Source organism: Mesoplodon mirus (assembly GCF_964341445.2).
Source record: "Mesoplodon mirus genome assembly, chromosome: 8".
In the NCBI taxonomy this organism is placed as follows: Eukaryota; Metazoa; Chordata; class Mammalia; order Artiodactyla; family Ziphiidae; genus Mesoplodon; species Mesoplodon mirus.
This window is the reverse complement of record NC_138984.1, coordinates 2,564,313-2,581,302: the sequence shown is the minus strand read 5'-3', so window position 1 is coordinate 2,581,302 and position 16,990 is coordinate 2,564,313.

The window sequence follows — 16,990 nt, the reverse complement described above, 5'->3', positions numbered from 1 at the left end:
AATAACATGCACCTACTACCATAAACGCTATTGGGGGGATGGAGGGTGGGGAAGTGTGTGTCGGTGAAAGCTAAATAATAAAGAGCAGAATTCATTACAACCAACAGAGGGCAGCAACAAAGCCCAAAGCTGCTGCTTTCTAAGGAAAAAATTGACACACCTCCAGAGAGACTAATCAAGACAAAAAGGACATACAAATCACTTAAGAATTTAAAAGGGCAATTTTATAGGTCATATAAAAAGATAGGGGTATATTATAAACAACTTTACGATAGTAAATGTGAAAATTTAGAGGAAATGGACACACTCCTAGAAAATAGAATTTATCTAATTTATGGAAGTACTCGGACAGCCGCGGGGGCAGCTACTGCCCGAAAGGAAGTGGCATTTGAGTACTTGACGCGGAAATCTTGGCGCGTCTCCTTTAAGAGGAGGTGAAGCCCCGCCCCACGTGGGAACGCCATTTCTCAGCGCCCGTTGTGATGTACGTCACGACGTGGAGGGCCAATGAGGGCCCGGGAGGGGGCGTTCCTGTGCGTGTGGACGAGGTGGGGGCGGGACTTCTGGAACCGTCCTCCTGGGATCCCGTCGGCTCGGGGGGTCGGCCATCAGCCGAAGGACACGAGAGCTGGCTGGGGCGGTACTGGAGAATTCTCGGCTGGGGCTCCCCTGGCGGCAGGGCCGCGTGGTCTCCGAGGATGTGGCCTGTGCTTCTCCCAGGAGGAGTGGCCCGGCGCCTGCTGCGTGGAGGTTGGACGTGGGGGAACTTGGCACCTGCGGCCCCGGCGTGGTCGGTGTGGAGTAGAGCGGGAGGCACCGGCCGAGCGGGGCGCTTTTGTAAGCGCGTCTCAGGTCAGGACGCCCCTCGCAGGTTCGTCTGCTTGGGCGCGTTCCCTGAGATGTGTGGCCGAGGCTGGAAAGACGAGTTGCTCCTGGCTGAGCACCTGGGAGCCGCCGCGGGCAGAAGCTGCAGTGAGGAGGCGTGTGGGAGAGGCCTCGGCCTCAGCGCTCCCGGCCCCAAAGCAGCCCAGCCGAGAGAAACCCAGCAGAGGTGGGCAGGGTAGGGCCTCGTGGCGAGGCACTGTGGAGTCCACGTGTCAGAGAAGCCCTCAGTGTGCGGGGAGGACGGGTCCCCGCCAGCGCCGGCCTCCTCCAGCACTAGGACGGGGAAGGCCGGCAGGAGCGCCGCAGGCTGGGAGGCCGCTCATCCCGGACTGTACGGCAAGTGGGAGGGAGCCTACGGCCGCCACACCGGGGCAGGTCTTAGTGCAGGTGACCCCCGCCTCTTTCAACGGCGGAGAATCCACGCTGGAGAAGAGCCTTATGAGTGCAGCCACCGTGGGAAGGATGCATTCAACGAAGGGTACACGCTTGTTTGGCACCAGAAGGTTCACAGCAGAAAGGCCTGGGACTTCCCTGGCGGTCCGGTGGTTAGGACTCCGCGCTTCCACTGCAGGGGGCACGGGTTCCATCCCTGGTCGGGGAACTAAGATCCCCTCAAGCCAAAGGGCGCAGCACCGCCCCCGCCCCCCCCCCCCGCCAAATAAAAGCCTGATGAGTGCAGTAATATCAGAGAACCTTTAGCGACATCTCTAAGCTCAGTCGGCATCAGAAAGTTTATACTGGAGAAAGTCCCTTTGAATGCATGGAATGAAAGCGTTTTGCCAAAGGTGTGCCCTGATTCACACTGGGAGGTTCACCACCCAGAAAAGTGTGAGGAGTGCAGCAAACGTGGGGAACCTCCTGCCAAAACGTCAAGCTTGTGCTGCATGGAAGTCTGTTGAGTATGCCCAGCGTGAGAAAGCGTTAAGCTACAGGTCCAACCCCATTCACCCCTGGCAGGTTCACCCTCGAGGAAGACCTCATGGGTGCAGAGATGGGGGAAGGCCTTCCACCCAAGACGCTTCTTCATTTAGCAGCAGAACTTTCGCGGTAGAGAGGCCTGTGAGTGCAGACGATGTGAGAAAACCTTCAGTCAAGGGCCTCACCTCGTAGAGCGTCACGAAGTTCATGCTGGGGAGATACCTTAAGTGTGCAGGGAATGTGTCCTCTCCTCGTTCAGCGGAACAGGACGCGTGCCAGAGACGAACTGAGGGAGCCTCTGTGAGGATGCCCTTGGCTGGAAGTTGAGCTTCCCAGGGTCAAACGGGATATTCCTGATGAGTGCTAGGTGTGTGGGGAGCTTTCGGGTGCTCGCACCTGCCCGGGGCCCTTGCCAGAGTTCTCTCGCTGGCAGTGCCCGTGGCAGAAGCCATCTTACCACTCTGCCAGCTGGGAGGGACTCGTCACCTGTGCTCGTTCCAGTCCCTGGAGGGACCCCTGAGCAGCCTGGGCCTGTTGATGGGCCTCATCTCCTTCCTGACTAGTTAGGGCGTGGGTGTGACCCAGCATTGGCTAGGAGGACCTCAGCTGGGGCCTTTCTGTGGCTCTCAGGGATGGTTTACCTTTTTTCAGGGACATGGTTGGCCTCCTGTGACTCTCGATGGATTTGTCCAGCTTCCAAGTCAGACTTCCAAGGGAACTGCCTGCCTCCCATTATTCTGCTGGGTGTGGAAATAAAGGCCTTGTTACTGAAGCCACCTTGAACCTGGGGATTTCGGCTTACTGTGTAGGGTGAGTTGAGAACAGGATTGGGGTCTGCCAGCATTAAGAGGGCGGGTGGGGAAGGGGAGAGAAAATGATGGGGAAAACCTGCCTCCTTTTGGCTTAGTGTGTATTGCTGCTCAAGACCTTCAGGGAATGACTGAAGCTTAGTGGGCTTAATCCCGTGGCCTGGGAAGCAGGATTATTCTGGACACAGAGATCACCCTGAGGAGGGGTGGTTGGTGTGACAGCCCCAGTGCATCTCAGAGCCGTATGAGTTTGGTCCCTTGTATCCAGGGGGTGTCCCACTGCTGAGGGGAAGCTTTTTCCCAGCACCTCTCTAGGAGCCTCGTCTCCTGAAGTTAAGAACCCGGTAGGCATGTGTCATCGGCCGTAAGACCTACAGGGGCCCTGTAGGAGCCATAATTAGTGAAGAAACACTAGGCGTAATAGTAGGGAACAGGGGAGTCTGTGGCAAAGTTAGGGGGCAGTGTGCCCCTTTTAAACACACATTCATAAGTGTGTTGGTAACTCTGGCTCTGAAAAATGAGAGTGTACAGAAATGCTCCAGGCCCCCAGACGCATGTCTCTCCAAGCTTACCGTCAGCAAATAACCTAAAGGTTCTGCAGTGGTTGCACCTGCTCCAGGGCCGAGAGGTTCGCTGGTTGCCCTGGGCTGCTGGGCTGAGGCTGGTGGGCAGGAAACCACCTGTTGGCGTTGTGCCAGAGAGATTCGCTGGGAGGCTGCTTGCAGGGGGTTCCGTTGAACCTGGCGGGACGCTGGCGGGAGCAGGCTGGACTCCCGGGGAGAGCTGGGAGGCTGCCTGTGGGGAAGTTGAAGTTTCTGGGAAGCCCGTTAGGATACCTGAGGAGCTCAGCTGGGAAGCTGCCTGCTGGGGTACGCTCCACCGGTGCCTCGTATGCCAGCCAGGTGCCTAGGGGGTTAGGAAGAAGGGGAGCGCTATGGGACTGTGAAGAGAAGCCCCCCTCTTCCCAGCGTCCCTCCAGCACCCCCTCCTGACCAGCTTAACAGCGTTCCAGTTCCAGTATCACAGCTGAGCAGTGGAGCTGGGATTTGGGAAGGCTTGGGGGAGGCGTCTCAGACCCGGCCTCCCCTGTGGTCAAGGGGTCTGGCCTGTGAATTGACTTGGGTCTGAGAACTGGGTGAGAGGCAGTTCCTAGCCACAGTTGTGACTCAAGTCAGGGTTTTGGCTCTTAGGCCTCAAGGTTTTTTTTTTTTTTTTTTTTTTCCCCCCTGTTTTATAGATCAGTCAGTACTCTTATTCTTAGGGGCACTGTGTTCAGTGAACCACTGTTGAAGATCCCTGGGGACCAGGGTGTTCTGAGTGCGGGTACACATCCGCTGTCTTTCTTGGTGGAGGCACCCCCCTTGCCTTTGGTGGTCGATTCCTGCCGTTTGGCCTCTGCTCCTCTGGAGTCCCATCATCTCCGTTGACATTGGGGAGCCCACCTCAGTGGCAGCGTCCCCACCGTCATGCATGCCGTCGAGGAGAACAATCCCGAAGCTTTCCAAGGAGGTGAGTGCTCCCTTACGAATGTGTTTCTCGGTGCCCTAGTGAAAGGAACGCCTTCTGGGTTTTCCGGAAGTTCGTAGTTGGGAGGGAGGTGTGCAGGTCACACGGGATGAATCCAGTCCAACATTCCTATCTCCCTAGGCCTTTGGATTCCCTCCTCCATGCCAGGGAAGCTCTGGCATCTCACCCTAGCTAAAGGTAGGCCATTTTTGAGGATAAGTCTCAGTCACACAGTCAGATATGTTGTTTAGAAACACCTCCAGCTGCTCAAGTGAGTGCATTAAATCTGGACTCTAGTCCCTTTACCATCATCCATAAACTTGGCCTGATCTAGTGTTATGTTCCACCCTCCGTGGTCTAACACCCTTAGAATCCACGTCACATGTTTCCCATATTTCTGGTATATATTAGAAAAGGCTTGCTCATTTTCTAGATGGGCAAGCTAGTCTTCCCGGAGCATTGTGTATTCCTGTCCCACTGGAGCATGCTGTGCTTTGACCTTAGTCATGTGTCTGGTGGCAACAGGGGGTAGTTGTGCTGGGTCTTGAGAATAGGTGTCCCTTTTCAAGGCGTCTCCCCTTGGCAGCGGTGTCACCGGATTTTCAAGCAAAGGAAGACGCCACGGACAGACGACCTCTACTGATGAGGGAGGCTTAGAACAACTTGGGGCTTTAGGATGATCAGTTTCCCTGGACCTAACCACACGTCCCCACTCCCAGTTTCATGCTCCCACCCTTTCTCAGACAGTGCCTGACTTTCCCTTGAGATACTGGTGAGACTCAATCTAGCTGTTCACAAGCAGTACAGTGAACTTTTCTGTATGATTTTTAGAAATATCAGCCCTGTGACTGCAAGAAAAGAAAGAGGTTCTTTACTGAAGTATTCTGGTTCTCACTACTACTTGTCCTGAGAGTTAAGTCACCATGACTTGTCATTTTCTCTCTCTATGCACTCCAGTGCATTCGAAGCTCTATCCCATACTGTACTGCCTGTAGTCATCTTTACTACCATTTTAAAAAAGAAAAAAAAGGTTCAGTAGCCATAGGCGCTCCAAGTCACTTGCTTCAGTCAGCACTTCATCACAAGCAACCAAAGGCAATGGCTTGATTAATTCTGATGCTGGTGCATGCGGCCATGCCACGGATTACTAGCTTCCCGTTTCCCACTGGCAAAGAGCTCAACACTGCTTAAGCTTGAAATCACAACAGATCAATTCCCAGATCCCACTTTGCAAGTCCATCTCCTGTGATCACTCCCGGTAGCAGTTCTGTATCAGTCAGGGTCCAGTCCAGCATACAGTAACCACACAATAATACGAGCAAGGAAGGTTTGAGATAAGGATTATTAACTATTTCCAGGGAGAAAAAAGAGCATTCGAAGGAATACCCCAAGGGAGAGTACCCAGGGAAGGCACAAGTGTGGAAGGCAGGGGGCCCTCCCTAAGGCTGGATTGACACCTTGTTGGAGATGGTGTTGTTTTAACTCAACAGACAGACGGCAGAAAAGTTCGCAGGGTTGATCTGGGCCAGCGTTGGGCAAGCCTGATGGGCTTGAACTCTGAACTAGTGGAAGGCGGGACCCCCTATCCCCAGCGCCCCCCACCGCCCGCACTGGGGTGCCTACGTGATTCACCTGGAAGCTACCCTGGGGAAGGGAGGTGCTGTCAACTTTGCCTAGAAGCCTGCTGGGTCGTGGCTGGGCTTGCTGGTGAGCAGCTGAGAAGCCCTCCAGGGAGTGCCCTTGAACCCTCTGGAAACTGCTTAGAGGGGTGCCACTGAGCTCCCCACCAGGAAGCCACCTCAGATGCCCTGAAGCTCACTGGAGGGCGAGCTCCTGGGTGCACAGCACTCCAGCCAAGCACCCGGGGAGCGCGGAGGAAGGAAGGCGCCCAGAGCCAGGAGGAGAAATTTGCTCCTCCAGTGCCCCTCTGGCTCCCTCTAGCGACAGAGCCTGGCGTTGCGCCAGCTGCAAGGAAGACGTGGTCTGGACCAGAAGCAGGACAGTGGGAAGTGGGGTCAGGGCTGAGAGGCCACGCGTTTACCACCTGTACCACGAAAGTCATGTTATGACACTGGTACACCCTCGATGGCAAAACCCAGCAAAGACAGCAGGAGGAAACGAATACTGGGCCGTGTCATGTGCATGGATGCAAAATGCTAAAAAAAACTTAGAAAACTGGATTTAGCAATATATAAACTATGATGCATTAAGACCACCTTGGGTTTGTATTGGTGTCCGCTGGCTCTCCACCGAAATCTGTGCTCTTCTTTCATAGTATGGGGCTGTCACCGCGAAGCACCCAGCTGTGACCAGGTGACCTCATCAGTGGAATGCTGCCTCCAGGCTAAGGCTTTCAGGAAGAGAGCACTGGGCCCTCCTCCCCGTCTCTTTCCCCTTCTGCTTTCCGGGTGCAGATGATGACCGGCCCCTTGGAGATGGAGGAGTTACAAGGTGGTGGCATATGAAGAGCTTCCTGCCAATCCAGCTACCATCCTGGCTAAACAGGTGATAAACTTCTCATGTTTTGAGCTAGTGCCCACTTTGGCATAGGTATGTATGTGTATGTGTGTGTTTTAGCCTTACCTAGCCATATTTATAAGTTATATAGTTCACTATATTAACAGCTTATTAAGGGATAAAAATGATATGATCATGTTAACAGATGAAGAGAAAGTGTTTAATAAAAAACCCCTGGCAACTAGGAGTGGAAGGGAATGTCTTTGTTTTGACACAGGTTATTTATAAAAGATCCACAGCAAGCATTATAACTAATGGTGAAAAATTTAAAGCTTTACTTTTGAGTTGGGTCCACTAAGGCAATTAGCAACCAAACAAAATAAACAAATGATATAAGAATTAGAAAGGTGAAAACAGAACTTATTTGACAATGTAAATATAGAAAATCCAAAATTACTTACAGGTACATTTTTAGATTAATAAGGAAGTTTTTAAAGTTGTTGAATACATAATCAACTATAAAACCAGTTGCATTCTGTGCACCAAAACTAGAAAATTAGAAATTAAGACTTAAAAAGGTGCAATTTATAATGGCATAAAAATCAAGTACACAGGAATATGTATAACAAAAGACACGTAAGAAAACTTCGGGAAACGTGAGAGAAGAACCAAATAAGGAGGCTATATAAAAGATGTCAAATTTCTGCACGTTGACCTGTAGATTTAATGCAATCCAGATAAAGATCCTTACATGTTTCTTTTTGAATTTGAAAAGACAGTTCTAATAATTATATGCTAACCTAAAAGGATGAAGCTAGTCAACAAGTTCTGGAAGAAAAAGGAGATGCTGAGAGATCTTGCTCTACCAGATTTCAAGACTTAGTATAAAGCTAAAGAGAGAGAATGGGGTTATGTACAAGGGGAGACAAATGGCCAGAACAAAGAACCAGAAGTAGATCAATGTGTATGTGTTTGTCCTTGATTTATGATGAAACAGACACTGCCAAACAACGGGGGAAATGGTCTGTTGAATAATAATGTTGGGACAATGGGGATCCATAGTCACACACACACACACACACACACACACACACACGAAAATGGATCTCCACATTTCACCATACTAAAGTCAATTCCAGGTGCGTTTATTGATAGACACGAGAAAGGCAAAAAAAAAAAAAAATTGCAGATAAAATAGGGAAATCTTCATGACCTCGGAGTCTTAAAAAGACACAAAATTTGTAAGCCACAAAGAAAAGATTGATAAATTAATCTGCATTAAAATGAAGAAGTTCTGTTCATCAAAAGACACTATAAAGTGAATGAAAGACAAATCACTAAGTGGGAGAAGATATTTGGGATGAGACAAAGGTCTTGCATCTAGAATAAGTAAATAATCTTCTACAAATCAATAAGAAAAAAAGACTGATAACCAAATAGAAAAGACCTGAACAGGAACTTCATAAAAGAGGAAATCCAAATGGCCAACAGACACATGAAAAGTGTTCCACTTCAGTAGTAATCAGGGAAATGCAAGTGAAAACCACAGTGCGAATCCAGTACATACCTAACAGATGGGCAAAAAGTCAGGAGTTGTCACTCTTGGTGGAAATGTAAAATGGCACTAACACTTTGGAAAACAGTGTGGTAGTTTCTTAAAAAGTTAAACATAACGCCTACCATAGCACCCAGCGATTCCACTCCTAGGGATTTACCCCAAAGAAATGAAAACGTTTGTCCATACAAAGACTTGTATACAAATATTCGTATTTATTCATAACATTTCCAAATTGGAAAAATCTCAGTATCTGTCAAGGAGAGGAGATAAACTGTGATACACCCATGTAATGGAGTACTACCCAGCATAGAAAGGAATGGACTAGTGATACTGCAACAACATGAACCGTGAAAACACGCGCAGTGAGAGAAGCCAGACACAGAAGGCCACATGTTGTATGAGTCCCTTTATATAAAATTTTAGAAAATGCAAACTATAGTGACAGAAAGCCGCCCAGCCTTGCCTGGCGTGGGGCGGTGGAGAGGTGCAGGACAGGGGTCACCAAGGAGCTTGTGGCTGTGTTCACCGCCTGGAGTGTCGCGACAGGGGGCCCGTGTGTCAGCTGTATCCATGTGTGCACTTCAGATGTGTGCAGTTTACTGTTAAGTCGGTTTATCCCTCAGTAAAGCTGTTAAAACCACACCCCCTCGTATTCAGTCAGGAAGAAGAAAAATAAGCCACACAATCCTGGGCCTTCGGCGTGATTGGAAAACTCAGAGTAGTACAAACTGCCAATTGCTTTTAAGTAAAACCCCACAAGTTTCCAGTGAACCTATTAAGTTCTGACTGCTGTCCCTGGTGGGTGTTCTGGCTTGCAGGGGGTCCAGGAGGGGTTCCAAGTCCTCCACTTCTAGCTCCTTGTGCCGTTCCCCTCCCCACTGTGGCCGAGGAGAGAGGCCGTTTCCACTGGGCGCAGTTCTCCTGGGTGTGCAGACGTTCCACTCCCTGTATCTCCACCTGTGGCCTCCCCGCCTCCCCCTCGCTGTTTGTGCCCCTGCCCCTCTCGGGCCTGTGCGTACCACAGTCCCTTGATGCTGGCCACACCCTGACACCTTCAGATGGTCCATGCAGGTCCCTGAAACGCCCTTGGCCTCCTAGGATGAGGGCTCTGTCGCACGTGGGGCGGAGGTGTGGCCTGGCAGACTCTGGAAGCCTGCGGGGGTGTGTTCGGGGCACTGGGACGGGACTGGTGTCCCAGGAGGAGGGAAGTGGCTTTTCGAGAGTGTGCAGTCCTGAGATCCTGCGGGTTCAGAATGGCTGGGGGGCTGGGGGGCTGGGGCAGAGGACAGGGGCTGAAGCGGGGTGGAGCACGAGAGAGCGTGTCGTGGAGACGAGTTTAGATTTTAGCCTGCAGACCGATGCTTCTCAGCGTGTGCCTTTGGGGGCCCCTCCAAGAAACACCAAAGAGGGCTGGCAAATTCATAAAGAAAACCAGTAAACTGGCATTGATTGCATTCCTTTCACACGTTTGGAGTGTGTGATAGATTATGGTCTTCACAGGAGTCCTGGTCTTAACGGATCATATCCTGAAGCTTTCACAGGGCTGCAAAGCAAGGCTTGTGTTAGCTTCCAGGGGCTGCCATCCGGGCAACAGAGTACAGTTTATCTGGGCTCCGTATTTTCATTACCAATTATTGTTTATGCTTAAGTTTTCACCTTAAACATTCTTTCTATTGTGTTGTGATAGCCAGAATAATGGCTCTCCCAAAATGTCCGTGCTCTAATCCCTGAAACCTGTGAATATGTTACCTAGTAGGGCAGAAAGAACTTTGCAGATGGCATTAAATTAAGGATCTTGCCATGGGGAGATTATCCTGGATTTTCTCCTTATAAGAGGGAGGCAGGAGGGTCAAGGTGGAGCTGTGATGACAAAGCAGAGGCTGGGGTGCTGCACCCCTGAACCAAAGAAAGCTGGAAAAGGAGAGGCAGGGTTTCTGGCCCTCTTGCCTGGGGGAACTCAAAGGGGTTAACTCAGAGCTTCTTTATCAAATATTTTTAGTTGATACATGATGGGATGTGGAAGAATCTCTGTCCCAAGGCCATGCCATCGAATAGTTTGCTTTCGACTTGAATTTAGCCTTGATGTGCAGACTGTGAGTCAGCCAGAGACGTGTACTCAGAGCATGTCTGAGAAGGGACAATTGGAACTTCTGGTACTGTTTATTATTGAAAATTTATGCTCCAGGAGGATGGGAGATGTGCTGAAAAAGGTATGTGGGGACCCGTGCTGACAGCAAGTGGTGAGGAGGGCGCTGCTGCGTGGATGGGGGTCCACACTCCCTCCATGCCGGCTTTGTTCGGAGCGGGCAGCCGGCCCTGATGTTGGCCAGGAACTGCGGTGAGCACGTCTCCTGTGTGCTGCAGGCGGACTTGCAAGGCTGTGTCGTCCTGCACATCGATGTACACGGAGGTCCAGGGCAAGGTGCTTGTGGGTATAAACACATGTACTGATGACACGAATAAAGCCTATTCCGTGGTTTCAAGTGGCTTATCCTTGGGCCAAGGACAGAGGGCAAATGATTTAATGGGCCTTTTTACATGCATCAGGGACGTGACCCCACTGTGAGTGTCGGGGAATGGCGGCCCCAGCATGAGGACACTGGCTTTGACCCTCCTGGTGGGAGAAGGCCCTGGACTCAGCCTGGCTTTCACCACAAGCACTGAGGCTCAGGGAGGAGGGGGCGTGGCCCGCTGTGGTCACGCCCCCCCCACGTGGCGGCAGGGACGGAGCCAGGGCCTCAGCTCTGCACATCTGTTTGTGCCTGGATGTCGGTCGCAGTGCCTTTCCAGCCAAAGAAGAGGCTGTTCTTTGAGGAAGTAAGTTGCAGTAGCAACTGGTGTTTTCTGGGGAAACCAGTGCCCTTTGTTCTGAAGGGGCCTCCCATTCATTTGCTGTGTATCCTTGGCCCCTCGTACAGGGCCTGGCTTCTGGTAGGTGCCTCATAACTGCAGGTGAATGATGTATTTCAGCAAAAGTGAAATCATTTTGTGGATTGAAATAGCTTCTGGAGAGCCCCTTGCTGAGACCCTGACATGTAGGCCTTCTGGCCCCAGGTGACTGTGCACCAGTGGGTTCCCCGAGGCGCCATCTCCCCCCGGGTCTCCTATCTGGGGTGTCTGGCTTCACGGCCAGCAGCCCTGGGGCGGGGGGTTGGAAACTGCATTTATGGTTTTGAAATCCAAATGGGATATCCATACTATTTCAGAAGGAGCGTGAGCCCAGCTGTGGTGGGCTGTGGGTTCGAGGGCAGCTCTAGAGCACCGAGGGGCCCAGGACACGGGAGAGTTTGAGTGTCATGGCCTATTAAACCCAAATGGGGGACTAACCTGGTGGCGCAGTGGTTGAGAATCCACCTGCCAATGCAGGGGACGCAGGTTCGAGCCCTGGTCCGGGAAGATCCCACGTGTTGCAGAGCAGCTAAGCCCATGTGCCAGAACTAGTGAGCCTGTGCTCTACAGCCCACGCGCCACAACTACTGAGCCCGTGTGCCACAACTACTGAAGCCCGCGTGCCGCAACTACTGAAGCCCGTGAGCCCTAGAGCCCATGCTCCGCAACAAGAGAAGCCACCACAATGAGAAGCCCGCGCACCGCAACGAAGAGTAGCCCCCGCTCCCTGCAACTAGAGGAAGCCCACACGCAGCAAGGAAGACCCAACACAGCCAAAAATAAATAAATAAATGCATAAATTTATTAAAAAAAAACCCCAATGGAATTCCAGGTGTGCGAGATAAAACCACACTTAACGTGCAAGTAATGGCCAGGGTGGGCTACTTGAGGACAGACCTCGAAAAGCCTGGTGGACCAGTGTTGCCAATTTCACCTCGCTCCCACCTCCCCCATCCGTTGCTATGGAAATGCAGGGAAGACCCCCAGGCCCATGCCCGGCACATGGCAGGGGTTCAGAGCACGTTGTGGAAGGGAAGAGAAGGGAAGAATCTGCTAAACAGGACTTGGGTGGGTGCACCTTGACCTCTTGCATCCCTTCCTGCCCCCCTTCTCCCCTTCCGTCTTCTTCCCCACGGCCGCCCCTGGCAGCTCCTGTGCCGGCCGGGAGAGCATCTCGCCTCTTGTCTGCTCTTCTCCATCCTCCCCCACAGCTGGAAGGAGCTTTCCCGAGTGTGGCTCCGCCTCCCACCTGCCTGAGTAAATTTTGTCGTCTCCAGCTCTGACGTGGCCCCTCTGCCCCCACCCCCACCTCCTGGCCACATGGAGCTGCTTCGTTCCCCCACCCACCCACCACGTGCCATGCTCTTTCTCACAAGCTGTGCTGGAAACCCTCCCCTAGATGCCATTTCTGCTGGGAAGCCTTCCCTTCCCTCCCAGCTAAATGGTGTCCCCTGTGCTCCCCAAGGCCTGTGACCTCACCCCTGAACATTTGTCATCAGGGTCTGAGTACAGGCTTTGGTCTTCCAGTCTGCTCCGTGAATGTGTGTAGATCAGGGCTGGGGGCATGTGCTCAGGGAGTCTGCGTTATACAACCCCCCACCGCAGCTGGCCTCTACAGGGTGGTAGCTCTAAAGCTTTTCGTTTCTTCTGTAGGGTCCCTGGGAGCAGATAAGTTTTACCCTTATGAATTAAAACTTAACCCCCAAACTTCCTCATCTATGGAAATGGGACATTTCTGAAGAAGGACTTTATTTATTGTTTAATACGTGCCGACACGAGATGGTGGGTCCCTTGGCAGGTTCTTGCTGAGAGAGGATGAGGTTCCAGGAGAGCTGTTTTTCTGTTCTATAGGCACTGATGATTCAAGCCCTATAGGGTTGCCAGACGATACAGGATGCCCTGTTAAATCTGAATTTCAGATAAACAGCAACTCATTTTTAGTATAACTATGTCCCATGTAATATTTAAATTTAACTGGACGCCCCATATTTTTATTTGCTAGATCTGGCAGTTCTATTTGGAATAAACTTGGGAATAAAATTAAAGTTTTTATGAGTATGTAATTCTGTCAGTGGGAAATCTGACCTATAAATAGGGATGGTGAGTATTTTGAGAAGCAAACAAAGTAATCAGAGAGACATTGCTTTTTATTTATGAAACCTGAATAAAACTCTTCTAAATTAGCTTCAAAAAAATTTAAAAAGTATCAGCTATTTCCCAGGTGCTCACCATCCATGCCTCTGATAATGATAACCATTGAAAAGGCCTGAAAAAACATGAATGTTTAACAGAATATTTTCCTAAAGCCTGATGTATTGTATTTACCTATATTTTTACCTTTTGTTGTTGTTCAGTTTTCCCTCCTGATGTTCCAAGATCCTTCTTTTATCATTTCCTTTCCATTTCAAGATCTTCCTTTAGTCATTCTTTAGGGCAGGTCTGCTGGTGACAAATTCTCTTAGTTTTTCCTTCATTTGAGAATGTCTTGGTTCCTCCTTCATTTCTGAAAGGTATTTTCACTGACACTTTTGTTCAGCACCTGACAAATGTCATCCCACTTCCTTGTGGCCTCTGTGGTTGCTGATGAGAAATCGTGTCACTGAAGTCATTTTTCTCATTTAGGTAACATGTTTCTCTCTTGCTGTCTTCAAGATTTTTCCTTGTCCTTAGTTTTCAGAAATTTCATTATGATGTGTTTTGGTGCAGAGTTCTTTGGTTTTATCCTTTTTGGTCCTTGTTTAGCTTCTTGAATCTGTAGGCTTGTTGTTTTTTGCCAAATTTGGGGAAATTTCAGCCATTGTCTCTTTGAGGATTTGTCAGTCCCCCCTTCTTTCCAGGTCTCTGATGACATGAATGTTGCATCTTTCATTATAGTCCCACAGGCCCCTCAGGCTCTGTTATTATTATTTTTTTTAGTATTTTTTTCCTCTTGTTAAGATTGGTAATTTCTATTGTTCTCCCAGTTATTTCCTCTGCCTTCTCTATTCGCTGTGGAGCCATCCAGTGAGCTAAAAAAAAAAAAAAACCCTCAAAACTTTGGTTATTATACTATTCAGTTCTAAAATTTCCATTTGTTTCTTCTTCATATCTTCTGTTTATTTGCTGAGGCGTCCATTTTTTCATTTATTTCCAGTGTATTTATAGTTCCTTGTTTAAGCATGGTTATGATGGCTGCTTTAAAATCCTTGTCAGATAATTCCAGCACATGTGTCATCTTGGTGTTGGCATCTGTTGACTATCTTTTCTCATTCAAGTTGAGATTTCCTTGGTATGACTCGTGATTTTCAGTTGTATCCCAGACATTTTAGGTGTTCAGGATTTTATTTAAATCTGTTTTAGCAGGCAACCTCTGCCACCTTGTCCCTGGGAGAAGGGAGTGTGGCCTTGTTACTGTCAGGTGGGGTGGAAATCCGGGTTCCCCTCTTGGCCTCTGCTGACACTGTGGGGGATGGAGAGAATGCCCCCCCGGAACCACAGGGGTGTGGGGTGGCAGGGTGGTTACCTTGTTACCACTGGGCAGTGGTGAAAGTCTTGGCTCTGCACTAGACCTCCACTGACGCCGGAGGAGCAGGGGGAGGAGGTCTAGTGCAGAGGATGTGTGTGGAGGATGTGTGTGTGCTAATTTCCTTTAGACTAAGTCTATATCATAGCTCCTCAGCCATCTCAGGGGAAGCCCTAAACCCAGGGTCGCCTTGTCACTGATACTTAGAAGCACCTTAGATTTCAAGCATTATCTTTTTTTTTTTTTTTTTTTTTTTTATTGCGGTACACGGACCTCTCACTGTTGTGGCCTCTCCCGTTGCGGAGCACAGGCTCCGGACGCACAGGCTCAGTGGCCATGGCTCACGGGCCCAGCCGCTCCGCAGCATATGGGACCTTCCCTGACCGGGGCACGAACCCGCATCCCCTGCATCGCCAGGCAGACTCTCAACCACTGCACCACCAGGGAAGCCCTCAAGCATTATCTTAATCTTCATAGAAAATGAAATGAAAAACAAAAGCAATAGCTTTACGGAGCCAGGATGTCAAGCAGAGACTGCTGGGGACTGGTCACAGTGTCTGAGCCCTGTATGGTCTTCATGTTGAAGGAGATGAACACACCTGCCCTAAAGCGAGTCTTCCTATGGATAGAGAACCTGCAGGAAGGGCTTTGGGGCTGTGCGTCTGGGGCCAGCTGGGACTCCAGTCTTGGGAAGGTCATCTACGCTCTGGGTCCTGCTTTCCTCATTTGTAAATCAGGAGGAGGGGCTGTCTCTGGTGAATGGCTCTAAGCATCTTTGGCGTTCCCCATTCTTGTCTGTGATGGCAAAAATCAAAATTATGGAAGGCTCACAGAAGTGGGGAAATTGAATTTACTCTGGCGATGAGAACATGGGGAGTTTGGGAGATTGAATCCAGTTTTCATGAGTAACGGAACAGCATGAAATCGTGGGGATCAGCACTTCACAGGGTCACTGCACATGTCTGGTTTGACTCTAGAAACAATTAGCATTTTCCCCCAAAGGCCCTTAAAGTCTAAATCGGCATGTCATCCAGCTGTGACACTGGCCTGTCATGGGGCATCTTGGGGATGGGAGGTGGCCTGGGTAGGGCTTGTACTTGGCCCTCCGGGCTGGGCCCTGACTCTGTCCTGCACAGGTGCAGAGAGGATGCGGCGTTCCCGAGGGGTTTCACAGACCCAGGGCCGGTGCCCAGCAGTCAGAGCCTCTCGGACAACTCTCTCCTCTTTCTAACATGACAAAAGTCCAGGAAAGAAAGCGCCTCATCGGTGGAAGAAGAAAGTGCAAATTGGTGTTTGGACGCAAGGAGGGTTTTCAGATACTTTGGGCAGAGAAGCCTTTGTGTCCTTTCTCCTAAATGAGAAAGTTAAGAAACAAAGAGCCATCCATGGGAAGGAGGAGTGAGCGCTGCCCTGATGAAAGAGACAGGGCGTTGAGGAGGGCCAGTCACCCACCTGTCCTGGGGGAGAGATGTGCGGGGACGGGCCCAATGCCACCCGGATCCCCAGGGTGGCTGTGCTGCCGCAGCCAGAGCTGGTCTATTTGGGGTGTTTGTGATCACAATCCTTCACTGAATTCAGCAGGTACATTGTACCTAGTGCAGAGCTACGGCTTCTAGAGCCCCAGGGACATTCGGCCCCCAGGGTACCTGTCCTCTGCTGGAGGAGCTTTGAGTAGGCACTATGCAGGCTTTTCCTCCTGGCAAGAAAAAATTTCTCAGTAATCAATCACCCCTCACCCCGCCCCAGTTCATCAGAGCCTCTCCAGGGTTGAATCACTCTGGCAGGGGAGCGAGGTGTGGGGACGGGAGGGGCTGGGCGGACGGGCCAAGCAGAGTTGGGCCCGTGTACAAAGAAAAACCCTGAAGAATGGCAGCCTTAGCTCCATCGCCCACTCCGTTTAACCCAGACCTCAGCCAGGGTTCCAGCAAGTTGAAGGGGGCTTTTATCCTGAGTTTTATTGTTTAGATGTTGGTCCTTTAATATGTAATTTGGCCTGATGTAGGGCTGAGAAAATGCATTGTCTTATTTCACCCTTGACATTTTTATTACAGGGAATTTTCAAATCTGTGGGAAAGACTGTTCAGGCTGCTTCCTTGGGAAGTATTTAAAGGGAGACAGGTCAGCTACTGAATGCAGGGAAGGAGGAGAACAGTGGCGGAACAGGGAGAAAGAAAAAGAAAGAAAGGAATTTAAGAGTGAGGAACCCCTATCACAGCATTTTACTTCTCTGCTTGTTCTTAGTAGCATCATTTTCCAGGTAAGATGTACTTTCCTGATAGGCTTTTTCCCTCCTTAATCAGACGTGAACTGACCCTGGTTTCTTCAGCAGGAGGGAACTGTCCCCAGCTCTGTGACCTTGGCCATTCCTCTTCAGTTCCCTGGGCCTGTGTCTCTTCTTGAGCACGTGTGTTGTCCACAGCGTAGGCTTATTTTAGAGGTTAAATGAACCTGAACAAGGGATGCTGA